We start from the raw sequence: 13,555 nt of genomic DNA, 5'->3' as shown, positions 1-13,555 counted from the left end.
GCCACCGAATACTCCCGCATCTTTCATGATGTTTGATAAAGGGTACCACTCGTGTGTATGGTTGGAAAATTGGGTGGAGTACACGAAAGATGACGGAGTATTGGCTTTTCCGTTGGAAGGTACATTCAATGGCAGAATTTAATTTAATTTGAGAACCCGAATGAATGATTTACATCCCAGACCTAGATTAACGCAGTACGATGCTTTAGAGGAATGGGAGATCGAAGCTTTTGAAAGGGATAAGCCCCGGATTTTATCCGAAACTGAAACAAGAGACCCGTGACAAAAAGATGAAACAGTGGAGACAGAATATGATTGTGGAAGGACTGTGTCAAATGATGCCAGTGGGTGGTCCTCCTACGGGAGAGAAGAAAACAGAAAAATGTAAACACTGGGTGCCCATTGGAGAGTCGGATGATGAATTGTTAGATGACATGTTTTTAAGAAGTCCGCCTCCTTATAATGAAGGACACCGACCTTCTAGTGAAGGGGATAATTCTCGAAGACCTCCGCCCCAAGATGAGGCCAGATCCGCAAGTGTAGGAGGGAGTTGACAAATACCTCCCTATACCGATAGTTTAGGACCCATAGATGCAAGAGATATTTATCCTAGAGTACCCGCTGGTGGAGAAACGAGATACACACGCGAAAGAGACTTTTTTCCCAGATCTCCCTACGAAGGTGAGGCAAGACCATTCAGTTCAGGAATGCAGTTCCTAAACTCTCCATATGAGGAAGAACCAAGATCCCTAGGCACAGGTGCTTTGCACCCAAGACCTAGTTATGGTGAAGGACCCAGAGAGACACCTCCCACTGCCCCGAGTTGTGCTCCAACTTTAACCCCACAAGTATTACATGACAATTCAGTCGAAAGGATATTGGAGGACAGAGAACGAGAGGCACTAGTTAAGCAGAGAGCTGAAATAATTCAGAAGATTTCTCAGTTAAATGCAAGTCCTGAGTCTTTAACAATCCCGGTTACTATTGGATCAGTGGTTCCATTGTATGGGGATCGACAGGGAAGTCCAAGAACTCCAGTTATTACCCCAGTTGTAGCCCAACCGAGATCAGAGCCCTTAATTGTAGATGACTTAACAAGTGAATGTGAGTCTGAAGTGTCGCTAATGGATCTGCCCATTAGGGAACCAGGAAAAAGGATGCAGAAAAGACATAATCCTTTCAATGCGAGGGAGATTCAAATGGAATCAACTTCGGGTACTAAGAGTGTCACTGTAGTAACTCCTGAAGAAATTGAGAGATGGAGTCGAGAATTAGAAAAACAAACTCTTCAGTCGAAAACTCTAGATCTCTACAAACTGAGAGTAGAAATAGAAGAACTTATGGCAGGAAATGTAGGGTTAGATCGATTAAATACCTACACAGAAGAAGAGCTGTTGTTTATCTGCAAGAGCCTTACTCGAAATGCCAAGGTACTCCATGAAAAGCTAACTGACACTGCAGCTAGTATGGGAATAGATATCTCGAAATCAAAACCTTTGCAAAAACCGTACAGAGCAGATTTCTCGGACAAGGATCTGGAAAACCTGAACATGTCAGGGAAGAAGGCACAGGTCAAAGAGTTATTGACAGTATTACAGAAATGGGGAGATGTGGACAGGTGGAAAGCCAGGTGGGCCAAAAAGAAAGAGGAGGCTAGATCTAAACAAGTGACTCCTCAATTCGTTCTAAAGGAAGCTGATAAACCAGAACAGTTATGTCCTATGCGTGAAGTGCCAGGTGGAAATTACGTACATGTTCCATGGTCCAGACAGGATATTGTGTCCTTTACAAATGATTTCCCAAAATTACGAGAGAAGCCTGTGGACTGGTACAGGCAGGTGGAAAGGTTTGTGAAGGTTCAAAAATGCCTGTGGAAAGATTTGGATGGGTTCTTTGATATTGTGGTTCCGGTAGACTTATGGACCGAGTGTAAAATAGCCATAGCTTGGCCTAGTGAGGAGTACCCGAGGGACTCTAGAACAGGGGAACCCTCTAAAGAAGCGATGAGAAAATATGAACAAGTAATTCAACATTTGAAGCTAAAAGTGCCCGCAAAGGAAACTGATTGGACAAAAATAGATAGAACCACGCAGGAAAGGGACGAGACTGTGCACTCCTTTTATGAAAGACTGTTACAGGTGTTTAAAACATACAGCGGCATAGATAACATCGAGATGAAGGATATGACTCACTTCATTTACAGGTTTGTAAACGGTTTAAGACCCGAAATTTGTCAGTGGATCAAAGATAATAAAATATGTTGGCAGTCTAAGAAAATAGATGAGGTCCTACGGTATGCAAAATACTGTGAGGACGAGATGGCAGATAAGAAAAAAGCACTCAAGGAAAAGGTGATGTGGGCACAAGTAAAGCTCGCAGAACAGCAGGAAAAGCAATTAAGTAAATTGAGTAAGAGTACCCAAAATCAAGGCCCTGGGGGTGGGGGAAAGCCCAAAGTAAAAATGAGCAGAGAAGAAGCTAAAAAGAAATTTCCCTGCCACCAGTGCGGGGACATTGGCGAGACGAGTGTCCGTATTTACAGCATGATAATACCCAAACCCCTGATTTAATTCCACAGACGCAGAATGAAAAACCAAGAAAGACCCAGCAGCAGGTAAAAACAATCCAAGTGCCCCGAGCGCCAAAACCGAATATTAAGGGAAAATCACCGCAGGGTGACGACATAGAAATCTGGGGAGGCAATGAGAACAGAAATGCAGCAACTTCGCAGTATTTATTAAATGACACTTTTCTCTGTGACAACCAGTACTGACGGGGCCTGAGAGGGGAGGACGGGGAGTGTGTACTTGGCGCCTCAGAACCATACATTGAAGGAAAGGTTGATGGAAATGATGTCACCTTTCTGTTGGACACTGGTGCTACCCGTTCTACTGTGAGAACAGCGGACGTTCCAAACCTACCCCTCTCGGGAGAAGAAATCCAGGTAGTAGGTGTATCTAATCAATTGATTAGTACCCCAGTTACTGAGCCCATGGAGATCACCATAGGGAACTTTAAAGAAATGCATAGATTTGTCGTTTGTGACACTAGTCCAGTAAACTTACTGGGACGTGATTTGTTGTGCAAAATGAACTGTACTATCTTTTGCACACCAAAGGGCGTCGAAATTCAGACCCCAGACGAAGATGGCATCTACAAGTTAATGTTAATCAGACCTGACTCAGAAATTAAACGAATGACTATACAAGACTTACCTGAAGAACTTCAACAGACAGTGAAACCAGAAGTATGGGACTTTACTGGAAAGGATGTAGGATTAATGGCAAATGTAGATCCCATACAAATAGCCATGAAAGAAAATGCAGTTTACCCCAATACCAAGCCTTACAGAATGAGTGCCGAAGTAAGAGCAGGAGTTGCCATTGAAATACAGAAATTGCTAGAAGCAAACATCATACAAGAAGCGATGAGCAGCCTGTGTAATTCCCCCATAATTGGAATCAAGAAACCTAGTGGCAAGTACAGAGTAGTACAGGACCTGAGAAAGGTAAACAAGATCGTTGTTCCTTGCTGTCCTATTGTCCCGAACCCCGCAGTGATCCTGTATCAGATTCCTTGGGATGCGGAGTGGTTCACTGTGATAGACCTATGTCATGCATTCTTTTCGATCCCATTGCATCCAGACAGCAAATTTCTTTTCTCATTTGCTTTCAACAGTCACATGTATGTTTGGAATCGTGTCCCCCAAGGGTACTCCGAAAGTCCCTCTATATTTAATCAGATCCTGAAAAAGTGTCTCGAATCCTTAGTCTTACCTGGAAAGTCTGTTTTGGTGCAGTATATTGACGACCTCTTGGTGGCGTCTAAAAGTCATAGAGAGTGTGTGATTGATACCATTGCCTTACTGAATCACCTAGGTGAAAAGGGACATAAAGTGGCCCCTGAAAAATTGCAGTTCTGTTCAAAATCAGTAAAATATCTGGGGCACCAGATAGAAAAAGGCATCAGAAAAGTCACTTCAGAGAGAGTCAGAATAATTCAAAAGATGCAGTTACCCCGTACTCAGAAAGAGATCAGAATGTTCCTTGGGGTTGTAGGTTACTGTAGGCAATGGATTGTGAGATTCGCAGTCCTGGCAAAGCCTTTGATAAAAATGACCAAGAAAGGAGCAAAAGACCCAGTTGAATGGGATGATGAAAGCTTAACAGCATTTACAAAATTACGAGATTGTCTGTGTACAGCCCCTGCTTTAGGCATGCCTGACTATTCTAAGGAATTTGCACTGTTCTGTGACACACGAGACAATTGTGCATTGTCAGTCTTAACCCAGGAGCATGGGTTGATTAGGCGCCCAGTGGCATATTTTTCTGCCACTTTGGATCCAGTGGCTGCTGGATTACCTGGGTGTCTGAAAGCGGTAGCTGCCACTTGCACGAGCTTAGAGCAGAGTGAATCCATTGTAATGGGACATCCTGTAACTGTGTATGTTCCACATGCAGTTGTAATTTTACTGTCCCGAACCAAGACTCAGTATCTCACCCCTAGTCGGCTGACTAAATACGAGAGGATTCTCGTGGGTGCTGCAAATGTAGTTATTACTCGGTGTAATATCCTGAACCCAGCCACCCTACTCCCTGACTCAATGATTGTAGAAGATGAAGGAGAGAACGAGCATGACTGCATTGACCTGACAGAATTCAGTACTAAACCCCGCCCAGACATTAAGGAAACACCTTTGCCTGTACATGATGAGGAGTTCTTTGTGGATGGCTCATGTATGAGACACGAACTTGTAGGCCTAAGCGCTGCTTATGCTGTAGTCTCTTTAGACAGCATTAAAGAAGCATCATGTTTATTTGGAGTAAAGTCTGCACAAGTAGCCGAATTGATAGCATTGATAAGAGCTTGCAAATTGGGAAAAAGACAAAAGAATAACAGTGTATACTGACAGTCAGTACTGTTATGGGGTTGTGCATGACTTTGGCCAATTATGGCTACAAAGAGAATTCCTGACTTCATCAGGTACCCCCATTCGGAATGGAAGGGTTGTACAAAATTTACTGGAAGCAATCCAATTACCAAAAGAATTAGCAGTGGTCAAATGTGTTGCCCATAAAAAAGACCTTGACGCTGTATCTTTGGGAAATGATTTTGCTGATCAAGTGGCAAAACAGTGTGCTAAAGATCGCATGTCCATAAATATCAAACTGGGAGGGACTGGAAACAGCTGCCAACTTATGGTGTTTGAAGAAGTGCCTACCTGGGATGAGGTGAGAGATTGGCAGCATGCTACGCCATTGAAAGAGCAAGAAAGGTGGAGAAAACTTGGTTGTCGACCAAGAAGTGAGGATGGTGTCATTGTGGGCCCAAATGGTATGCCTGTGTTACCTAGACACCTGCTCGCTTCTATGGCAAGATTGATACACGGAAATTCACACACTGGTAGGGATGCCATGGTTCTGGTGTTTCAGCAGACCTGGTATAATCCGAAGTTCAGGAAGGTAGCAGAATCACTCTGCCAGAGGTGCTTAACATGTCAGCAGTTCAACGCTGGTAAAAGAACAGTAGTTGAACTAGGGAAAATTGGAAAATCAGGGGGTCCCTTTGTGAGAATACAGATTGACTTCATTATCATGCCTCGTTGTGAGGGAAAAAGGTATGTCCTTGTCATTGTCTGCCAGTTTTCAAAATGGGTGGAAGCTTACCCTGCCACACAGAATGATGCCATAACCGTAGCCAAAATGTTACTACGAGAACTAATACCTAGGTTCGGGGTTCCAGTCACTATTGAATCAGATAGAGGAAAACATTTTCAGAATGAGGTAATCGATCAGCTCTGTAAAGCATTTGGAATCACACAAAAGCTGCACTGTGCATATCGTCCAGAGGCTTCTGGAGTAGTAGAGAAAATAAATGGCACTATAAAATCGAGATTAGCAAAAATGTGGGACTCTACTGGCATGAACTGGATAACTGCCTTGCCTCTTGTACTGATGAGACTCAGAAGTATTCCAGACCGAAAAACAGGGCTAAGCCCCCATGAGATCCTGATGGGAAGAGTAATGAGACAAGCATGGGTACCAGGATACAAACTGTTAAGCATTACTGATGATTTGGTACTTGAGTACTGCAAGCAACTGGGTGACCAAGTGCGTTCTATCTCTCGCCAGATTGGGGAAGACGCCGTCGCCAACCCGACAACTCCAGTTCACAAGTTGGTTCCTGGTGACTGGGTTAGAATCAAGAAGCATACTCGTTCAAGTTGCCTTGCACCGAGGTGGGGAGAAAAGCGCCAGATAATACTGGTGACCACGACAGCAGTGAAGTGTGCAGGCGTTCCCAAGTGGATCCATGCCAGCCATACACAGAAAGTAGTTCCAGACGAGGAACCTGGAGCTGAAGGTTGTCCAGCTGAGGGGTCTGCAGACGCCGGTCCTGAAGTAGCTGATGACGAACAGCCGAGCACCAGCCAAGATGATTGGATACCCATAATCGACCTAACTGAAGACCCAATCAGAACAAGAGAGCGAAGCTACGAAGATAGAGAGTGGAATAGAGAGGAAGAGATAGGCACAGGCGAAGACCCTCAGATCATTGAGATTCACGTCAAGTCTGAGGACGAAGGGGAAGGTCAGACAGGGACAGAACAGGTGATTGACACACCTCCACTAACTCCTGAAATTGAAAAGGGTCAGACTAGAACTAGTGTAAACGTTCGAGCAGAAGGAAATCAAGAGATCGAAGTGCTTGAACAGGATCAGATAGAATTAGAAGAACGTGTTCAGGACACAGAAACAGAGACACTCGAAAGCCAAACCCAAAATTCACCTGAACCAGGCCAGCTTAGTAACCAGGCAGTAGAAACAGATACAAGACCTGGAACTAGTCAGACAGGAAGGGAAGAAAGAGACAGAAGTGCCACAAACAAACGAAAATAAAAGAGTATTAGAAGAAAGCCAAATCACAGTGCCAACTAAAAGACTCAAGAAAAAGAAACATATCGGACCAAGATACATTAAAAGACAGACTGAGAATAAAAACAGTAGAAGAAAAACTTACAGAAAGAAGGAAAAGTCCTCGAATTGCAGAACAAACTGGAGAAAGCTCCAAAAGAAGGAGTGATCGAATAAAAAGACTGAACGAAAAATACCAAGATCCTGAATGGACATTTTTAATTTTGGAGGATTTTGAGGAGCTTGATATAACTGACGAAAGTGACGGAGAACCGATTGCTGATCAGTCTACAGAAGAGGAAGACGAATTAACCTGAAGTTGCGCAGAGTAAGCTAACTGTGCAAAGTTACAAAGAGGGGTTGGGAAATCTTCTTCTGAACGAAAATGTCTGATTCAAACGTGAATGGAAGGCCTAGACGCAGTTGTTGCAAAACATGCTGCCGAGTATGTATATGTAGCATAGTTATAGTGATAATAATTTGGATAGGACTAACAGTTTTCATTCCTTATATGGTAAGCAAAAATACTAATATAGACCCTACTCAGACTGTGAATATTGATACTGAAGAACTGACAACACGAAGTGTAGAAAGACGTGAAAAAGCACTCAGACAAACAAAACGAGACTTAGAAGCATCAGATGAGGAAGGACTACATTATCATGGAGTTAGAAACCAGACACAGTTAAATGTTTTCGCTAATCTTTTAGTGCACTATGTAGAAACTATGGAAATAGAAGACTGCTATGTCTGCATGAAGCTACCTACTTCTGTAGCTGAAGGCGTGACTTATCACCTACCTTTGACCTATGGAATTTCCTGTAGCATTTTAGCTAGTTTATTTTACAAAAGAGGACCAATACAGTATTACTATTCTAATTCAGACGTAATATTTTCTGAACTTCCCATACGTGGAAATCTGAATCCTGTACATACTAAAAGTGACGTTACACGTTATATGGGAGAATACTTTCTGACAATAGGTACTATAGACTTAAATGAAGCACACAGAGATAACTTGACCTGTTCATTACATGAACAAGAAAAAATATTTTTAAACATGGCAGAGAAAAGAAGGGAGAGTTTCCAAAGAAAAGCTAATGACAAAAGACAGAAAACTCCTAAATGGGATGAAAACATGGAAGGCACCTCAAATGGTGGGAGTGGTCCTGCTTTGTTGCTGGATTTCGAAAAGAAAGGGAAACTCCGTCTTCATCGCGAGAAGACTAGTTATTATAATAACATTTTCATTGGTTCCAGTCAATGTGAGCACAATTACAAGGTAATTGGAGGTTGGGGTTTCAAAAATGGGTCAGAACCTGTGTTTCCCAGAATTTATTATATATGTGGAGACAAGGCTTATTTCAAATTGCCGGATCACTGGTATGGAAGCTGCTACTTTGGCATTGTTTTCCCGAAAATATACCATGTGAAAGAAATTGCTGGAAGCAATGAAAACACTAATGGCTTAGTGCGTAGTAGAAGAGAAAGCGTAGGTGAAATAATGGGTAGTATTTTTAGTGCACTGATACCTGGAGTGGGAGTGGTTCTGAACACACACAGAATTTGCAAATTGTCCACAATAGTGGATGTGCTGTCTACTGACACAGCTCATGGATTTTTGCTGGTCAATACTGAAATGGTTGCGATCAGATCAATGGTTTTGCAGAACAGACTTGCGCTTGACACGTTATTAGCAAAAGAGGGTGGAGTCTGCCGGATGCTGAAAGCGCAACATTGTTGCACTTACATACCGGACAAAAGTGTACAGATCAAAAGATATGTGAAAAGCATTACTAATTTGGAAAAGGAACTCAAACCACTGGAGGTTGACAGTGCCTGGAAGAGACTTGTCGATGGTATCTCCAACGTAGGTCATTGGTTTGCTAATTTAGGTAGAAGTTTATTGTTTAAGGTGCTGATGCCAATTGGAGTGATAGGTCTCATCATTCTCCTCATATTCATCTGTTGCAAATGTCGCAAAAACACAAAGAAATACACGGTGGATAGAAGGGGTGTGAAACGGAGTGTGGATGAGCTTGAATTGGAAGAAATGAATAATCAGATTTACAAAAAGGTGAAAAATTCTCACCCTAGCAAAGATGTGAAAGAGAAATTTAATCGCTTGTTGGAAGAGATTGAGATGCATAAAGTGTGAGAAAAGTTGGCATCTGGTTCCATTTTTATTTGTGATGATAGTAAATATCATCAAAGAGGGGATTGATAGAGCAAGATTTCGCATATTACGCGACTTGCTTGAGTCATGAACCTCGAATCTGTTATAACCCGGTAACAAAATTGTATGTTGTACTAATTCTCCTTTATTTTTGAATGCGCGTGTATCTTAGTGATGCTTGCCTATGTGTTTTACTAATACGATTAATCTGTGTCCTTAAAATGGCCGCCGTTTGGAATATTGCTACTGCGCATGCGTTAGTCACACTCACGTGACGTGGTTGTAATTCTGGAGGGAAAGGGTGCGCATGCGTAATAGCCACAAGATGGCTGCTTATGTATTAACGAGGTGAAGCTCGTGCAGATGCTCTCGTGTTATTGTGTATTGCACTAATATAAAACCGCATAGTATATTTTTATAGTGATAAACCATAAGTACACAATCATGATGTGTAGTATATTCATTTATTTCTATGTTTTAATTTGTTTTCGCTTACTTTTCATGTACCACGATAACTGGGGGGTCTGACTGTGATGAGAACCATTCTGACGGTCCCTTCTGCGCATGACACGCAGCCAGGGAGAAATATCCTTGAGCAGTGGAACTCAGCAAGCTGGAAGCCACAGTCAAGATGCTCCTGCGAAAGCCACCTCTGACCTAGGAGGATGGAGCAGAATTTGTTCTTCGTTTGTAACAATAGTAATTCTTCATCGTATTCTGTGAAACTTTTCGTGGGAACCCCAATCCTGCTAGGCGGATCCCTAGAATGTAAATTTGGGCTTACAATAATCTGTTCTGATTGGTGTGTTACCTAGCCTACTTTGGGACCAATCGAAATTGTGGATTCTGACATTTTGCAACATTGGGGGGTGGTACACTGACCCCAAAACAGTATATCTAGCCTAGGTTCAGCTAGAGAAATTGTCCGACTTGTCTGAATAGCTGACCTGTCACTGACCCAACGCACTCAATAGGTGACTGAATTTACAGGGCGCTGCGGAGCACTCTGTCCGAAATTGACCATAGACTTTAAGGGTTTTACTAAACCTTAAGTGCTGGCGGAGCACTTTGTTGGGGAGTTCGCTAACCCAATCGGGGTTCTGACTGATAGCTGCAGAGAGGGTGGAGCACAGGCGTTGCTTCCGAACTGCGGGTGCTGGTCGTGCCTTGGTGGTCCTGTCCTGATCCTTATCTGGTTTTCCTGTCCTGTCCTGGGGTGTCCATTCTGCACCTGCTGTCCCAATGATGACTGCTATTCCTTGGGGTATTTCCTGTCCTTGACTGATCAGTGGCCAGGGTTGGTTTTCACACCATTCTAGGTAAATATATAGATAGGGCTGAGAACTCTATACTGCACCTTTCTATTTTCTGTCTTTGCTTCAATAAAGACATACATTTGCACATGTTATAATTTCCATGTTTTTCGCAATCTACTATATGAATGACCATTGAATTTTTTTTCCATAGCATGTTCCTATGTTACCCTACCTTTTAGAGCACAATTCTCTCCATCCTGTTTATGAATTTAGATGTGGTTTATAGTTTCTCCTGAATTCTATTCTTGAAATAATATTAGAATTATAGCGTGTTCCACTTTTCACCCTTCCGATAGATGTATAGGATTCCTAATTTTCCACTCATTTTCATGAAGTACGTCCAAATAGTATAATTCTAGTACATGCAATAAGTTTGCTCATTTATAGATGTCTATTCTTGAGTTCCAGTTTAAGTCTACTTAGCGTGTTCCCTGTCGCACTATTTACAAATTAAATGATTGCCCTTACACTTTTCTTGTATGGTTATGTTCTTTTTGTTATCTTGATTATCGATTGCCTTTTAACTGTAAGCCTAATGCTCTCAGAAACTGATTTCTAGATAAAACCTTTAAAACTTCTCAGTTGTCCGTGGTCATTTTATGAATATCAAAGGTATTTAAAGTTGGGTTTTGTATTTTGTCTACTTTTCTTCACAGCTAGCTCCCTGATCCATTGTGGTCATAGGTACCCGTAACGGTGGATTGGTAAATCGGGTACACTAGAATAAATAAGAGGGAATCAGGGTTGCTGATGGTAGGTTTGTGAGGTCGCCTGATTAATGTATATGGTGAATTGAAATCTATGGGCCCAAAATCTATATGGGGAAATTGTTGGTCGGGTGACCCACGATCTCTATCAGTACCTTGCCACCAACCTTCAAGGGCAGGGGATGTTCCTCATATATCGATTATATCATTGTCTCAAGGGTCTTTAAAAACAGAATCTGTAAAGTTGGGATTGATTGGAACCCGTTCAGTGACCATAACCCTCTGGTACTAGATGTTCTTTATCGGGCCCGTCCCAGAGGGAGAAGGCCTGATTTGATAACTGAAAGGGTCACAGACCAAGGAAGACGCCTCAGGTGGTCCAAAATTAAGGGAGAACTGTTCACCAGAACACTGATGGAAAAGGGGAAATTAGCTTTTGAGAAATGTTCAAATCTAACAACAGAAGGGCGGCAGCTACTAACAGCATTCGAACAGATTGCTGGTTTAGTAGATGGCCTGTTAAGGACTAGCGCCCCGGCAAAAAGAAGTTCTAGTCAGCCACGGTGGTTCGACCGAGACTGCTCTAAGGCCTTGAGGGAGCTTAAAACTAGTATCAAAACGAATCCAAGGGATGTTTTACAAGTTGCACTTTGTAGGAAAAAATATGAGAGAGAGCTGAGTAGGAGGAAACTGGCGCTTCAAGCAGAAGGATGGGGAAAAGGGAGGGAGGCTGGGGAAAAGAGGGACATGACAGAATTTTGGAGGATTATTAATAGACCCACTTTCCAGGATGACAAGGCACCTGAAATAGGAACAAATATCACGCCTGACATGTGGATCACTCACTATAGGGGTCTATATAATCATGCAAGGGGAACCTCTAATGAATGTGGGAATGATGACCAGGGACAGCCAGTAGTTTTCTCATTGAAGGAGATTAAGGTGGGAATTGAGGGCTTGTCCAAAAACAAAGCCCCTGTCCTAGACGGCATCCCGCCAGATTTGTTCTTAAGTTCTGTGGATTTATGGGCCCCTTTAATTACAAGACTTATAAACACAGCAATTTGCTGGGGCTTGCCGCCCTCCTGGTCAACAGCTACCATTGTCCCTATTTTTAAAAAGGGTAGCAGGGATGATCCCCAATGTTATCGCCCGATCTCCCTGATTGATGTATCTGCCAAAATATTAGGGAGGGGGATATTAAATCGGCTGTTGGAATGGACAGAGGCAAATAATACAATCTCAGATACCCAGTACAGCTTTAGGATGGGCCGGTCCACGAGTGACCAATGCTTGAACCTGTACATGTTGGCAGCCAAATACACGAAGGCCAGCAATGAATCAATTTATATGGGGTTCATGGATCTGGCAGCCGCTTTTGACCATGTAAATAGGGATAAGCTCTGGGATATGATGACCAGAATGGGGATAGAGATTGGCCTAATTAAGATCCTAAGAGACTTGCACAGCAGTATCTCAGCGCAGGTTAGGTATAACATGGAGGGCGGATGTACTGATTCCTTCCCCTGCAAAAGTGGGGTACGCCAAGGTTGCATTTTGGCGCCTTTTCTGTTCTCCCTCTACATAAATAATTTGGAGCAGCAACTCCTACAGTTGAGAACGGATTGCTCACGAGTAGGGACGCGTCATGTACCTGTGTTACTTTACGCAGATGACGCGGTCCTACTCGGGCGCACACCAAGGAGTCTACAGATTTTAATTGATGGTTTTGTAAATTTTATGGGCTCATTAGACCTGTCTGTTAATCTGAGTAAATCCTATGTTTTAGCTGTCGGCAACAAACCCTGCAATAAATGTACCTTCATGATAGGGAGCCATAAGATAGAGAAAGTTAAAACATTCTCGTATCTGGGCTTACTATTTGACGGCGCACTGAAATCTAATTGTTTGGTGGAGGAACGCTGTAGGAAGATGAATGTCACCAACGGGACAATTGCAGGATATGGCCGAAGGTTGGGTAGATGGTGCCCTGAACAGGTTTTGAACTTGTATAACTCCATGTTTTTAAAACTGGCTGTATGGTTTTCCAGGCGCGCCAGGGCACGGCCCCTGTCTTCATTTCTTCTTTGCTAAAAGAGTATACCCCTGCCCGTGAGCTCCGCTCATCCACCCATCTCTTCTCTATGTACCTCGCTACAGACGTAAGAAATGGGGCGGAGCCAGCTTTTCATTCTTGGCACCATCCTTTTGGAACTCCCTCCCCGATCACTTACGTCTGGCCAGACAGTATTCCCTCTTCCGAAAAGATCTCAAGACTTTTTTGTTCACCCAGGCTTTTCCTAATGTAATCTGATTTTAATTTTTCCCCTCACTGGTTCCTTGTTCCTGCTGCTAAATCTGTTTCCACGAGCGCCAAGAAACCGCACGGTGTATGTAGCGCTATATAAATATTTTAAATTCAAATTCAAATTCATGTGTTGT

General features: G+C 42.9%; 1 protein-coding gene across 2 annotated transcripts in view; it reads right to left on the bottom strand.

Annotated features, from left to right (window-relative positions):
- LOC144768360 (serine/threonine-protein phosphatase 4 regulatory subunit 1-like) overlaps window positions 1-13,555 on the bottom strand; it is a 393,513-nt gene that overhangs the window by 187,675 nt on the left and 192,283 nt on the right. The window lies entirely within an intron of this gene.

Source organism: Lissotriton helveticus, chromosome 7 (genome assembly GCF_964261635.1).
Source record: "Lissotriton helveticus chromosome 7, aLisHel1.1, whole genome shotgun sequence".
Taxonomy (NCBI): Eukaryota; Metazoa; Chordata; class Amphibia; order Caudata; family Salamandridae; genus Lissotriton; species Lissotriton helveticus.
The sequence above is the reverse complement of the archived record's forward strand: the minus strand, read 5'-3'. Positions and strand labels throughout refer to the sequence as shown.